This window comes from Epinephelus lanceolatus, chromosome 2 (genome assembly GCF_041903045.1).
Source record: "Epinephelus lanceolatus isolate andai-2023 chromosome 2, ASM4190304v1, whole genome shotgun sequence".
Classification (NCBI taxonomy): Eukaryota; Metazoa; Chordata; class Actinopteri; order Perciformes; family Serranidae; genus Epinephelus; species Epinephelus lanceolatus.
The window spans coordinates 40,734,912-40,750,423 of record NC_135735.1 but is presented as its reverse complement, the minus strand read 5'-3'; the positions used below and the strand labels follow the sequence as shown (position 1 = coordinate 40,750,423).

The 15,512-nt window shown below is 39.6% G+C and overlaps 1 protein-coding gene across 5 annotated transcripts in view; it reads left to right on the top strand.

The window, feature by feature from the left end:
• The first annotated feature begins 1,316 nt into the window (after nt 1-1,316).
• The window catches only part of LOC117256615 (myocyte-specific enhancer factor 2A-like), a 56,150-nt gene continuing 41,954 nt past the window's right edge, over nt 1,317-15,512 (top strand). Inside the window, exons 1-3 of one of the 5 annotated variants that reach the window (XM_078161730.1) lie at nt 1,363-1,443; nt 2,792-2,852; nt 10,377-10,491. The gene's annotated coding sequence lies outside the window, so the exon portion shown is untranslated. Of the gene's footprint in view, nt 1,444-2,791; nt 2,853-10,376; nt 10,492-15,512 lie in introns of all 5 variants that reach the window. The other 4 variants (XM_033626181.2, XM_033626348.2, XM_078161744.1 and 1 more) reach the window with 4 other exon arrangements.

Here is a 15,512-nt window from a genome sequence, read left to right as displayed (position 1 = left end):
TATATTTGAAAAAAAAAAATATTCCAGGGATAAGAGACGAAATAAGAAACAGAAATATCCTTGCAACTTTGACTTCTCTGGCAGCTAAGTAGGAGTACAAATAAGTCCACCATCATAAATTGCATGTAATTACATATTTTTGTGAAACTAAATGTTCTTCTTGAAAGGTCAAGTGTCTAAATTTACAATGAGAATCTTATAGTGTGTATTGGTTCTCCTGTTTGTGTACAAAGCCCTTAATGGTCTGGCCCCATCCTACATCACAGACCTTCTAACCCCCTATTCTACGCCCAGGTCCCTTAGGTCAGCTGACCTGAGGGACCTGGCTGTCCCACGCTCCAGACTTAAGCTCAGGGGCGATCGTGCCTTTGCTGTGTCTGCCCCCAAACTGTGGAACAGCATACCCCTCCTAATCACATCTGCCCCCACCACTGGCTCATTTAAGCCCAGGCTCAAAACCTGCATTTATTCATTAGCATTTGAGTCCCCCTGATGTGGTTTTCCCTGTGTATGTTGTGTCTCTAAATGTATGAGCTGTGTACCTGACAGTTATGGTGCCCCTCATGTTTGCGTTTTTAGCATTTTATTCCTTTTGTACAGAACTTTGGTCAACCTGAGTTGTTTTTAAATGTGCTTTATAAATACATTTGAGTTGAGTTGAGTAAACTCTCTAGTTTTATCTTCTATTTTCTGTCAAACCAATCACCTTCAGGCTCTCAACAGACTTACCTGAGCATAAATCATAAGCTTGGTCTTTATCTATCAATGAGCTTACATGACAACAACACAGTGCTGAGGTGTATGATCAATTCATATTTTGTTTTCCCTTTGAAAAACCTTTGAAAATGAAAGCTGTGCTGGTAGTGACAGTGTTGCTGAAGGAAGACAGTGACGCTGCATTGGCTGCGTCACGAGCAGCTGCTGCAGGAACTTGAACCCGTGGCCTTTGAGTCACAAGCTTTCTCCTTCTTCCTTCAGGGCCAGGGCTCAATAAGATATCAGTGGATCGGTTATTACACTGAGCTGGTGTTTGGGTTGACACTGCAGCTGAAAAGTCTGGTATCAGCACTTAGTATCAGGAGGATCATATGTTTCATATGATGCTGTGTCAGCTGCTGTGTGAGAGGATGAATTTTATCTTCAGCTACTCTTACAGACAAATTCAAAACATTCCTGTAAAGTAATGTTGACATAATTGAAATGATACACGAAGTTACTTGCACATTATAATACAAAACACACTCATACCCTCACACCCATAATTGTAGGATGACCCAAGCACGCGCGCGCGGACGTAGCTGCACGCACACTGGTGGGAGGAGCTACGCCTCGAGCTGCTCTGAGTTTGTCAGTTTCCTAAATATAGCGGACGGGAATCTGTCTGTGTTGGTGTGCCGGAGTGACTTTGATAAGAAGAAAACAAAGAGAGAAGGTTACAGAGGGGTAAGTCTTCTCTTTTATATTCTGTCAGAAACTCTGTGTACTGTGTGTGTGTCCTCTGAGAGGGAGGGGAGCCTCTGTACTTCATATAATGTGGCGATATTTTGAACACATTGTAACTTGGCCCGTTACGCTGTTGTTTTCTAAACAGCTTCAAATAATGACATTAAACGCCTCACACAAGTGGATGTACGTACGTAGCAGCCGTTTAATGGCGCTAAGTTTCTTGTGGTTGTGATTGTGTGGCTAAGTGTCACTGTATGTGAGGGCAGCCCGTCTACTGTACATGTTTGTGTGTGATAAGTATCCTGATGGAGAGCTTTATAAAACTTTGATTCACTTTGCTCAAATTATTCTTCTTCTTCTTCTTCTACTACTACATCCGGTCTCACTGAATATAATGGACTCTGCTTGTTTCCAAAAATAAGTATGGTATGGTTTATGTGTATGATCATTTCTTAGAGAGGTTCCTGTAGGGCTGGAGTTGGAGCACAGCTAATACAGAAAATGACGTTATAATTCAACAGCAGTCATGTTAGAAGTCCCTACAGGGATATTTCAGTACCATTACAGTGACTTCACAGCAATAAATACATCAAGATATCTGTGTTGTTAGCTATTGGACCACCAAAACTTCAGTTTAGGCCATGCAGCTGAACACAAAGTGCTGCAAGTATGGAGTATGTAGTTATGGATCCCCAAAATGCTACAGCACCACAAACATACCAACCATACTGTGTGTCCCAGCTAACACCTAAAGGACATCCTGTGGGAAATCACTGACTGAAGCAGGATTAGAAGGGACAGTAACACCACAAACACCAGTTTTACAAACATCACAGAGGTAATATGGGGGAATTATTTTAACTACAAATTGCTTTTTGTTATTTGCCAGTTTTGTCAGAGCTGATGTCATTTTGTTTCATGCAGCAATGTGAACATCTGGATTTAAAGGATAGCTTCACATTTTCTCAAGTCTATCCTTACAGAATAGTTACATGGACATATACACATTGACAGGGTCATTTAGTGCTATTACTATTTGTTTTGTCTATTCTCAGGGCTCTATACTGTAGCTATTGTAGAACATTTTTGATATAAAATTTTACATTTACATTCAGTGCATTATTCAAACTAAAGTCTCTACTAACAGTGACAAATAGGGTGACAGATAACTTATATAATCGGGTCTAATGCTGCTTAAATATGCATCAGCAGGTACGTGTTACATACGTATGGTGTATGACATGTCCATATCCTCACCACACTGCATTTTTATAAACTATGATCACCGGGTCACATGTTTTGCTGCATACAGGCGTAGTCTCACTCCCTCTTCCTCTCCTTGCAGTTCTCATACAACTGAAGTTCACATCCAGTAACACACAGAAGCATAGCAGCCTTCGATGCTGGTAGGCTATTACTCATTACTTGTGATGTGAAACCAATCAGATAGTGCTGTGGGTGTGACAGTGAGTGAGGCTACTGAGAGATGAGTGCAGACAGAGGGGCTGCATCAGAGTCAAAGGAGCACATTTTTCAATTAATAGGAAGCAGGTCCTCATCTGCGGAGACTGCCAATTTGCGCCACCATTTTACAGCAGCCCAGAACGGACAAACTAAGCACTGGCTTTAGAAAGGGCGATTCGTGTTTTCGCATTGTAGTTAGTAGCCCCTCCATGACAAGAGCATTGGAAATACGCTTCTTTAAGGTGAAAGTGCTTTACTCAGTGGTTTTACTGGTTTAAATCAATGGGCCAATTACTATTTGAGAGGAAAATACCTCTGCTGATAATTCAGCTCCTGGTAAAAATCTCCTGAACGTCTGGATCTTAAATTAGCAGAGAATAAAGGTGAGCACATTTGCAGGTGCTAAACTAGCATCCTGTCACTGACATGCCAAATAGTGTCAGAGAAACACTGATTTGTAAAGTGAAACTGCTTTATTCAGTGTTTTGACCAGTTTGAATCACCAGGTTTGTTTCTTTTGGAGAGGAAGGGACCTCTGTGAATGACTTGGCTCCTGGTAAAAGCCCCCTGAACCATGAACACTGAAGGAATTACAACTAGGAGAAGTTTCAGCTGGTTGTAATCTGCATCCTCACCGCTAGATGTCACTAAATTCCCTTAAATCTTACACATTGTTACTTTAATTTTAGATATGTCATGTAGGAAATACAGCAGTAACATCAACCAAGTGTTTGGAAAATTAGATTCAGTCACCATTTTTGAACAAATTCATGACCACTGCTGATCTTTATGTTTATGTATGTTTCATAATTGAACAAGGATGAAAACATGAATTACTGACTCTTACATTTATGATGTGTCAGGACCAAAATGAGAAACAATGACAAAGCATGGCTGACTGGAGAAATACTATTTTAAGATGAAAAAATGCTTTTGAATTTCTTCATGGTAACAAATGGATTAGGACCTTTTAATTTTGTGTTCACATTCCTATATCTCTTTCAGTTTCTCCAAATTCACTCTTTTGAATGATGTTTGGAGCTTTTTGGTAGGGAAATGACATCACCAAAAACAAAGTCAGCAGGAAGAGAATGGCAGAGGTTCCAACACACTTTGTGCCTCAAGGCATGTGTACTTTTAGCATTACTGAAAGTTATTCTCCAGTATAATTCAATACATTTGTGGATTTACCCAGGATCCCGCAGAGCATCTCCCCCTGTCACTGACCTGTATTTAAAGGCAGCGTGAAGATAGTCCAACTTGCTCACATAACAAGGCAGGGCCTGGGGAAATTCTCTAAAAGTCGATAGCTAATTTTGGACTGAACTGCTCTGTTTATTCACCATCACCATTTTCTGGCCTTTCCTTCTTGAATTATGCTGCTTCTCTCAGTATTATCACAACATTAAATCATTAGGAACATAGTTGTGTTTAAAGGAGATGTTTGTTTTGGGGCGTCGTTTGCTGTTGGTGTTTCAACCTGTCACAGTTAGCCAGTAAAAAAAGTCCTGTCAGAACGTTATGGATGGCCCCAATGATGCAGGTTTAATGTTTCTTTAATAGTCTACACTGTAACTGTGGAACCAGGAGACACAGACAAGTGCATCAGCATTTTATCATTACACTAATTTTACAACACCCTTTTGTCTTTGAAGAACATGGGAAAACCTGAGACTTCATGGGAATGTCTATGGAAAAGACTGATCATTAAAAAAGATATTGTACAAGGGAGTCTAATCCACAGGACATCACTCCACAGTCCACACAGACCCATATTTTAAAAGTCTGATGTGCAGGTAAAGTGAAACATGGCTGGTGAAGAGTCAGAAAATATCCTGCTCTGGAGTTCATGCCTCTTTGGTGCCCCGCTGCCTTGTCCCTGCTCTTTGTTTTCATATTCCATTAGAAGGGATAGCAGCATGTAGCATCACCTTCAATTATCCTCCCTGTCAGCGGACTGACAGTGCCTGTCTGCTGGCTTTAGTGATTACAGGCTTCAGGGGACAGGTAATCAGGTCATGGTTATACTGTCACCCTATCAGACTGCTGAGACCACAGGGAGCATATGGGATGAAAGAACTCTCCCATCTCCAGTCAGTTATCTCTTAGCAGGCTTAGATATCCTGGATACTGTCTAGTATGTGTTCTGTTCTCGTGGAGTTTACTTCAGTTATTATGTGGATGGCATTAAAGATAATGGCTCTTTATAATGAGCCATTAACACAGCCAGGGTTAGCACATACATGCCTTTGTTGTTTCCATAGACTGTTTAAAAGAAGTGACTGTATCCAATAGACTTAGGAGCTATGACGGTATACGAGGGTGTATACCGTCCCGATGGCATGATTTTCAATACTGTCAAAAAAGCTCCACGTTCTATTAAACTGATACATCAAATGCTGTATTGAAGATGTATGTAGTGTACAACATGTATCACCAGAGCTCTGTCTCTACTGGTGGGCCAGGCAGCTGACCTGAGAAAGATGGTTACTGCGAGTGGTGGGATAGTGTAACAGAACTAGTTAAATGCCGAGCAGCAATGGCAGAGAGAGACAGTAGCTTGTAAAGCCAGCATACTTTCACATCTACCTCTGTGAATTAAGGGCTTATTTTAACCAAACCCGAGTTGTTGAGAGTTGGAACAATGACTAACCAAGACGGTTTGGGTGAGTTTTGTTTTGTTTCTGAAGAGTTTGCATTAAGTTTATTTTAAGAAGAATGAGAGAACCTTGAATTCAGAGGTGTGTATGATTGCATTTTTCTGGTTAATAAGGAAAATAGGTGTAAAATATTCCCTTTTTTGACATTTTTGGAGTTTTTACACTAAAATAGCTAAGAGAGCTTGTGGAATGGGGGGTGAGGGGTACCATCATGTACTGTCATATACCCTATACCCCCGTTAAAATGTCAGGAAGGTATGAATGGTTAAAAAACACAGATAGCACCTAAGCCCAGTTGCCACCGTTGTGTCAACCATTGGTTTGTGGACTACTGTTTTGAAGCCTTGAGACATTTTGGCTGTTGCCATCTTGTTTTTTGGAGCCAGAAGTGACCATATTTTGACAAGATGGTGAAGGTGGCATGGATACGCATTACTACGCCTCTGTCCTGATTGACAGGTCGCCATGGCAGCGACTTGTTAATCAAAAGGTAGCCACACCTTAAAGTAGACCCAGGGTTTTTTTGTTAGGCCAGCGTATTTTTTTAAATTCTTTGCATTACAATCAGCAGCAGTGCTATGAGCTGCTGGGCGCTGCATGTTTGGCATTTTTTTTCCTGAGCAACCAAGAGTTGAAAATTGTTCAACTCTGCGATAAAACACTGTGCTCATCCCTTCACACAAGTGCTGAACAACAACAGCAGAAATATATACTGTATATATAATAACATATGTCTCTATTACATGAACTTACATAGGCCGATGGGTCACTCCTCTCTCCTTACATGCCTCAGCTTTTCCTGTATCCAGAGCAAGTACTCTACCCTGTGCCGGCATTTTTGCTTCTGCAGATATTTTATATCATAGCAACAAGTCACAACCAAAGCATCTCAGCTGAAAAACTGCTACGCCCCCAAAACGCTCCCAAGCGCTCCCATCTGGTCATTTTCTGAAGAGTTCCTGGCATTTTCAGCTGGGAATGACATGCTTTGGTGGACACAAGGCCTTATTGTCCATTTTTTCTTTCTTTAAATGGGACCATAATTTACAAAGTGAACATCATTTTGTATTGAAGACTATAAACTCATTAGGAACATTTTTGTTGAGGTAATACATCAAGTGAGAAGTTGGGTCATTTTGACATAGACTATACAATCTGACTTCATTTTGCAATCAATGAAGTTGCCGCCTGCTGGCCATTAGAAAAAATGCAGGTTTAAGGCACTACAGCACTGGAGAGGTAAATTGTTTTTATAGCTAACTTAATAGCAATCCAGATAACTAAGTTATCCTGAAGTAAAACCCAGAACATCTCGTGTTCTTAAGGTTGGAAATGCATTTAATGTTACATGTGGCCAAGTCACAGACACTTGATCAAATTAGGACTTCAAATTCTTTAAGGTACATGACATACTGTATGACTATTACTATGCATTTCCGTGAGAACTGATGTTCATCGCACAATCTTGTGCATAATGGGTACATGCACAGAATGTTCTGATTACTGTAAATGCGATTAAGATGTACGTTTCACATGTTTACATTGAAAGGAACATAGCATCCATCTTCCCTTGATAGTTAGGTCAGCCTATTGACAGAAAGATGTGACACAAAGGAAACCCAACCCTTGGTCATCTTTGCATCAGTTAAATAATACAGTAAAAAACATTATGAGCACTGTGAGAATGTGGATAACTTAGTAGAAAATATTTGCATTCATAGATATTTTATTCTGTCTGCCAAAATGAAACAAGGCACCTTCCAAAAACTGATTAACATACTCTTCAACAGCTGGCTGAATGTTTAATATTGTTTCATGAGAATGGCCATCAAAACGTCACTGTGTCGTAATTTAATCTGGCTGGAAACATTTCTGGGATCCCCGCCCATTTAATCAAATGCACTTGGTCTTTATTATGGAGAAATGTGACTGCATGAGTATAGATTTGACGCATACCATGTTGTTGCTGGTGAGCGTGTCAGTTTAGTTTTTTTGGCATTGTGCTCAGTGTCTGAAATAACTCTAAAGCCTTTCAAGTTTAAGCATAGTACCTCTGTGATAGACATGATTAATGTCAGTTAGTGTCATGTTAGTTGGAGATTGGTCGAGATTGGGCTTTATTTATGCAACATTTACAGAGTAAAGCAATTCAGAAAATCACAGAATAGGAGCATTAGGAGTAAAAAAATCCATCTATTGACCTCTGAAACCAGACAGCGTGGAGGAGAAGGACCCGCTCTGTAAGTAGATACAAACGGCTAATTTTAAGGTAATGAAAACACAATGATTCTCAGTTTCATTTGATTATACATTAATGTAAACATAGTTATGAATATTATGTTCCATTTCCATTCCTACACACTGAAGTGATTTATGTGTCTGTCCCTTCTGGCTTGTGTGATTAGCTGGGACAAATGCTTCTTCTTCTTTGTGCCTGGTGCTTGAGATTGTGATAATGCCTGAATTGTATTTCAGTTGGCCATAGCAAAAGTTAATATCTGCTAGGCCGCTACAGAAGACTTACGTTATACATCAAGTATAATGGCTCAGGTTTGAACTGACATCAAGTGCATTGTCATCTAGAGAGGTAGTAAGCAAGTGCAACCACTTGTCCACCATGGCGGAGTGTCCAGCAACACTCAGCCATGCAATAAATAAATAAAATTACTGTATTATGTAGAGGTAAAATGAACTTTGAAGACCTTGATTTCATTTGAAAAAATAGTTTCTAAGCTTTTTTTTTTTAAACTTAACATGTCGCTGCCATGAACTCTACTACATATTCAAGCGCTTTCACATTGTTACACAAGTCAAGGTGATTTACAAGTCAGCATGATTTAGCCATAGTGATGGTGCTTGTTGCTCATGCTTATTATTTAGTACTCAGTTCAGCTCACCAAACATTATATTCAGTTTTTTTTTCTTTAGATTTTCCCATGAAAGGTACACCAAATTCTGGGTATTTATAACCATAAATGTAAAAGCCTTGATGAACTGATTATAGGTTGTTTAATCAGTTAGTAGAAAATGCTGATGATTTCTTATAAGAACAGAGAAAATATCACTTCTGTTGCACTTCTACATGAATGCGCACGTGGATATTGTGGAAATAAAAGCTGTTACCAGTAACATGACAGTCTTTAACCACTTGTCCACCATGGCAGTTAGGTTCCTTTGTGCGGCTGTATGGAGTCCATGTCTTCCCCAGAGGTATTTCCTTTCCCTCCTAGTTTCCCTAATGATAGAATATTTGGGGCCTTGTGGTAAACAGAAATAGCAACACTTCTGAAGGACAGACTTCTCTTTTTGCACCACACGCTGAAGAAATAGAGGCTGCACTGTGTGTGTGTGTGTGTGTGCATGTATTTTATTGAGAGGCTATTTCGAGTCCTCCGTGACCGACTGACTGACTTCGTTTTTTCTAGTCAATTACATGGCCTGCTTTTGCGGGCCCGAGCTAAGGCAGACTGCTCCTGTGTGGACTAATGCATTTCTTATCCACTTTGATTAGCTGTGGCAATGCCTGGCTAAACCAGTGACATGCTGTATCACACACAGCAGAGAAGATGAGAGGTTTAGATGACTGTTCTTGCTGTGGAGGCTTGTTGTGTGCTTGTTACCTGTCTGTGCTGATGCTAACATCCAGACTGATGTGATTATGGAACAGCACAGGCTGGTATTAGTTCCGCCTGCTGCACTTAAATCTTCAAGTTTTTACAACACACGTGGGATATCCCTCTTCTATTTGATGTGATTTTACAGACATCGTATCTGTTTTGGAAAAATGATTCTTGTATTTTCACTGATGGTTTCAACACAACCAGAATTATGGCTTCATTCATTACAGATGGTCTTCACACAAACATTTGTGCACATACTTGTGTCTGTGTGATGACTCATTTTAGGAGAAAGCAGTCTGTTGTGATTGAGAGAAGTGTTCTTAAGAGGTGAATTAGTGCTCTTATCAAATCTCCAGAATAACACAAAGGATTGCCTTCCTTCTTTGGTAACTAAAGCAGAACACTATCGTCTTCATTAGGTGCAACTACAATTTAAAATTGGCAGATGCTATTAGCACCCAGGGGTCTGTTGCCAACAATGCTATTTGTACCCTGATTGGAATAGCCAATGTGGCTGCTTACACTCTAGCAAAAAATGTTATTTACACCCAGGTATATATTCCTGGGAATCCTGGCAGCATTGAAATATGTCACAAATGGGTCTATTTAATTTTTCCAGCTAAAGTGTATGTACACAGTGTGCTCTTAGCAGCTTTATGCATAAAAAAAATAAATTAATGGGTCAGATAAGTCTGAAAATGATAAGCTAACATTGATTCACATGGAACCTGAACTCCAGTTTTATTTGTGTAGAAAGGTCCTGTGCTTGTTGCTATGCCACCTGACTCTCTGTGTCCTATCAGTTCCTTTTTCTTTTGTCTGTATACCAAACAGTATACATAGCACTCCCAATGAACGGTCCAGCACAAAAAATAAAAAATCGATAAGTGGTGGTAGATATTGTATTTGTGGCACAAATAAATTAATGTGTTGGGAATCCTGTCCTGGTAGTACCCTACATTTCTCAAAAATTTACCTCTTTAATCTCAGTGAATATCTGAAACCATGACTTCTTTGCCCTAATCCTTACTGCTTCCGACATCAACGGGTCAATGTGACAGGCACTAGCAAATCACAGCATGCAGTGGGATCCTAGCTAAATACTACAGTTTGACTATTGTGTTTAAAAACAAAACAAAAAAACAAGAAATAAGGAAAATAAGGCTTTTTAATTTTTTTCTTTCAGAAACTCAGAGCTAGGGGAGGAATTGCTGTCTGTAATATCGTCTCCCCTATATCCGTCCTTCAGGTTTGAGGTTGAAGTTCCTCCTCCTGCCAGGGCATGTACCAAACACTTTCAGGTAATATCTGATGCCTCTTTATGAATTCACTTTTTCCACCTTAAATTTCTTGCAGCAGCAGCACCAAAACAGTTTTATTGATTGGACCTCATTTTCTGGTTCTACTTAGGCCATATCTTTTTCTTTGCTTGGGGACGGCTCTGACTAATTATCACAACTATTTGGGTTTTAATGTTATAAAACCACAATTTCAGTTAATTGAAGTAAGCTACAGTGAGCTCAGCACAGAATATTTACTGAAATGTTCAGAGCTGCATTATGCAACTTTGGCTCTCCTGATTCAAATTACTTGCAGACAGTGTTGAGGGGTCAGGGGAAATATAAAATGCATTTTATGTGTATCTTTATAGGGAAGTAAGATTGCAATCATGTTTACTGTGTTGAGCAATACCTTCTCGTGAAGGCTTTGGTCGATGTTCTCTCCAGTCTCCTCTCCTCTCCTCTTGCTGTGGTTTCTGGAAGAGCTCCTAATCTATTGGACTTGAGAACTCTTCCTGCGGGGACGCCCCAGTAATCAGGCCTGAGCTGGTCCTTCCTAACCAGCCAAACCTCTGGCTGCCTGCCGTCTGACCGCTGGGCCACACACCCGCACGTTTGATGCTAAAAATGCCGCAGAGGAGCTCAGAAATTACACTCAATAAATACAGAAATCAAATAAAACAATTTCCAAATATTAGCCTTGCAATCTACTTTCCTGCAGCCATATAAAACTGCCTTTGTTTCACACAGTAAATAGGTTTCCCTTTGCCCTGCCAAGTTAAACAGTAATGTTGGGTCAATGGTAGCGTAGCTTGGCTTAATTAAACTCAGTGTTGATTTGCAGAGACAGGGTCCAGACCAGAGAGCAGTTTGGGTCTGCTCAGAGTCCTGACACTGTTCTTAATGGTGCCAACACTTTATTAATGATGGCTGTACATGAAGACACTCTCACTTCTTGCTGAGTTGAGGAATAGGTTATACCAGCAACTTCCACAGACTCTATTCAAGAGTATAATGTTTAACTTAGAGCTCTCCGGACTGTCAGAAGTCTTGATCCTTCACAGCTTTTGTTCTTATAGTTTCTGACACCTGCATCGAAGATAACTAAGAGGTTTTATGATAATTGAACAGATGCTTTTTCATTTATGACCAAATCTGTGCAGGGCCATACTCCTCTTTGCTTACCTGTCACCCCCTATTGGTCAATTGCTAAAACATTTTGGGGACATGTTTCAACAGTTTAATTAAGAATATTCACTGAGTATTTGGACAAACTGTCATTGATTTATGGTCAAATTTGCACCAGGCTAGTGAAGTTGTTTGGAACTTGTGGCGCCCCCTATTGAGCAATTTCAAATAATTTTACAGTTGTGGTTCAACATTGTTATGAAAGATATCCTGTGAGTTTCGCATTGATTTTATAAACAATTCCATATATATAGTCCAATTTAAATGTATGTTCTTCACTAATTTGTCATTTAAAACCAAAGCCAGCAACTCAGGGGCATAGTGACTAAAAGAAGCATCCCCAAGGTTTTTGTATTGACCTTGGGAACACTTAAAAGAGCAGCTGTGGAAGATCTCAGGGTTGATGGAGGGTCATAAAACGATAGAGAATCTGTGATCTAAGGGGGGGGGGGGGGGGGCATTATGTGCCTTAAAAAACTAACAGAAGGACTTTGAAGCTGATGGGTCAGTACATTAGAAATGTACCAAATCAGACCTATGGTTTAAGAGGAGTTGTCAGAAATGTGTTTTTCAGAAAATTCAAAATGGTGGAAAATCTAGGCAGGCAGACTGTAATGATTCTTGAGGTAAACTTGTTGTAGAGTGCACATAGATGGATGTCTGTACCAACTTTTATGTGAATCAGACTCACTGCATAGGAGTTGTGACTTTTTAAATTTGAGCTTTAATTTGTTGACATCAGGCCAGTTGGGTTTACACTTGTTGAACAGCATGTGGTATCAACTTCCAATCATTGGTGAAAATTTAATGTGTCTATGATGTACCATCTCACAGAAATGTGTAAAAACGTTCTAGAAGAAAAATAAATTAGCACAAAATCCACATGGGTTTCAGCCCCACCAGGCTTCAACCCAGTAGATATTATTACTATGAAAATGAATATATCCTTGTAAGACAAATACAGCAGCTAAAAGGCAGTTCTGGTTAAATTCAGTCTCTGGCTTGTTTTTGCTTTCTTTTGACATTATATTGATTTTGGACAGCTTTACATACCTTTGACACACAGTACATGCACAATATTGGTTGGCTGATTGTCTGTAGCACTTCTCAGTTGACATACGGTACATGGGATTGTCTGTATCTACTGAAAATGTGAGTGTTGATATGTAAATTCAGGTCAGTAAGAATGCAAAATATCAATAACAAAGAGGAAGTAATTTGGTTGTTTAATGACAACAGATGTTTGTCAGTTTGCCTTGCTGTACCTAGGCTGCTCAGACTGATGGTAATATCTCACAGAAGCACCCAGTGTCATCTCACACATGGCTTCCACCAATTATACACCTTAATCCCAGGTGACCCATCTGATCCCAGCTGTAATATCTCCTCTCACGCCAGCAATCCAAGAGAAAATGTGTACATTTACTCATACAGTAAGTTCTCCCTAGAATAGTCTGCAGTCGGTTTGCAGGATGGAGGAGCTATATCACCTATTAACAAATTCTAACCAACTCTGAGATCGCACATTTTTTTCAAGGACAAGAAATTCACGTTATAATGAGGTTATATTATGATGCTAAAAGCTGTTTTAACATTGGCTGCATTTACAAGCACTTAAAAATCCATCTTCACTTATAATGAGAGTAAGGCTTTATTCTGATTAAGATGTATGCAGTACTTTTGTTTCATTAAATGATATTGAACTACTGTCGGCTTGAATAGTGGCTTTTAAATCTAAGTAGTTTCCTTCTTTACAACTTACAGAAGCTGTAGTGGTAAAAAACATCATCAAGTGGAATGTGTTTGTGTGCATACTGAAAGCACCCTGCTATTGATCAGGAGAAATGGTTGTCTTGGATGTCGAAACACAACAAATTCAAGGCTGAACTTTAAAAAAAAAATGTTGCTTGAAGCTCACTATACAAAAGTTCAGCCACTTGAAATGCATGCCAAAGCTTTGAGAATTTGTCAGTTATTCATCTCCATAATCCACTCACACTTCACCTGAAGATGCTTTAGTGGTACTCTCACTTGAAGTGCCACTTGCAAGGAGCACTTTTCAACACTTGTGTGTACACCACTGATGTGAGACTGATACAGGATGAATGCCTGTGGAATAACTTGTATAATGGCTCCGACTGAACTCTACTTGTCCCGTTCATATCCCAACTTAAAAAAGAGTCCACTTCTTACCCGGTAATCTCAAAGAGAGATGATAGTGTATGTGTGTGTGTATCTTGGGGGGGTTAGGGGTGGGAATAGGAGATTGCCTGAAGGACCCTCAAGATAGAGGCCTCAGATCTACTTACCATCGCTTCACAACATTAAAAGGATGATATTACTTTGCTGAAAGCACAGAATTTCAATGAGAGTAGGAACAAACAAAAATGTTAAAGAATTCATTATAATATCATTTAGTAGATCAAAGGCTAGAGATACTTCTCAGTGATGAAGCTTTGTGGCTCTGCAAACTCATCTGCAGCAAGCAGAGCAGTATATTGGTGTACACTTAATGCATGTGGTTCAGTTCAGGACCGTGACCAGTTCACACTCTAATCTGATATCAGCCACATTGGAAAATGATGTGGACAGCCAAACAGAAAACAGGAACAGTAAATCTGAATTAAACACTAAGGGTTTGCCGTGTGAACGTCGTCTATTAGAGCAGTGAGAGCGAACTAAAACAGTAAAGTTGCAGCCAGACAGCTAAACAATGAGCTGAAACTCACTATAAAGCTCTTTAAATTGAGGGGAGCTGTTGCTTCATCACTACAAGTGTCCCCCTTCACATTGTTGTATTTGCTTTCACATTGTTAGTCAATACATTGTTATTATAAATATATGAGCTTCATTGTTAACTCAACAGCTTAGTCTGTAGATTCTACCCACTTTCAGCGATGCACGTAACATCATTTTAAGCTCTACATTTGGGTGCTTCTTGCCAAAATTCATGGGAGTAGAAGTTAACATACTTGGAAAAATGGAAAAAAACAAATGGGACTTACTTTTGGAACAGAAGTAGCTCCCCCTACCAAACAATTTCACAATCACAAAGATTTTTGAGAGCACAAAATAAAATGTGTACATGACAAATATGAATCTCAGGTTCACTGTCCAAGGAGAGTGTAGTGTTTTATGTCTCAAAACTTGGAGCTTGAATTTACTTGTACCTCAACACTGTAATTTCATTTGAATCAAGTAACTTTTTTTTTTCTTCTTCTTCTTTCTCAGTAGTGTTAATATTGATAAAATGAAGTTAGTTGAGGCTGTTTAACAGCAGCTCTGGTCAGATATTTTACTTTCTTGAATAATATTCACATCTACTTCTACTTCTAGAAGTACTACTACTTCTTCACTGATTTTTGCAAAGAAAATATGCATTTAATTCTCAGAATCTGCAAAGCTAGTAGGTATTTAACTACAAATACACCAAGTAGCGGCGGAGCAGGGCTTGTCACAACAGTTCCATTTTTGTGCACCTGGTGAGTTCATGTTTCAGGTGGGAAGAAAAATCAACATCATACAGTTACAGGATTCTCGCTTTTAGTGAGCTTTTAGTTTGGCTGCCCCTTGCCGCAGAATCAAACGGCCACAGCTTAAAGTAGCTGCCGCAGCATTCCATGGGCTTGCATGGCAGCTCGCCGTAGCCTGGTACTGCAGTCACAGTAGAATGTTTTGGGGGGTCCTGACATGGAATTGTTTGGGAGCATTTGTGGTTGGAATTTTTATTTTATGTTATTGGCCCAGTCGAGCTGTGGCCTCTTCTGCCTGTTATAGATATTATACTGTACATGCTGCATGATTACATTTTGGAAATAATATATTTAATCCAGACAGTATCACTTCACCTCAGT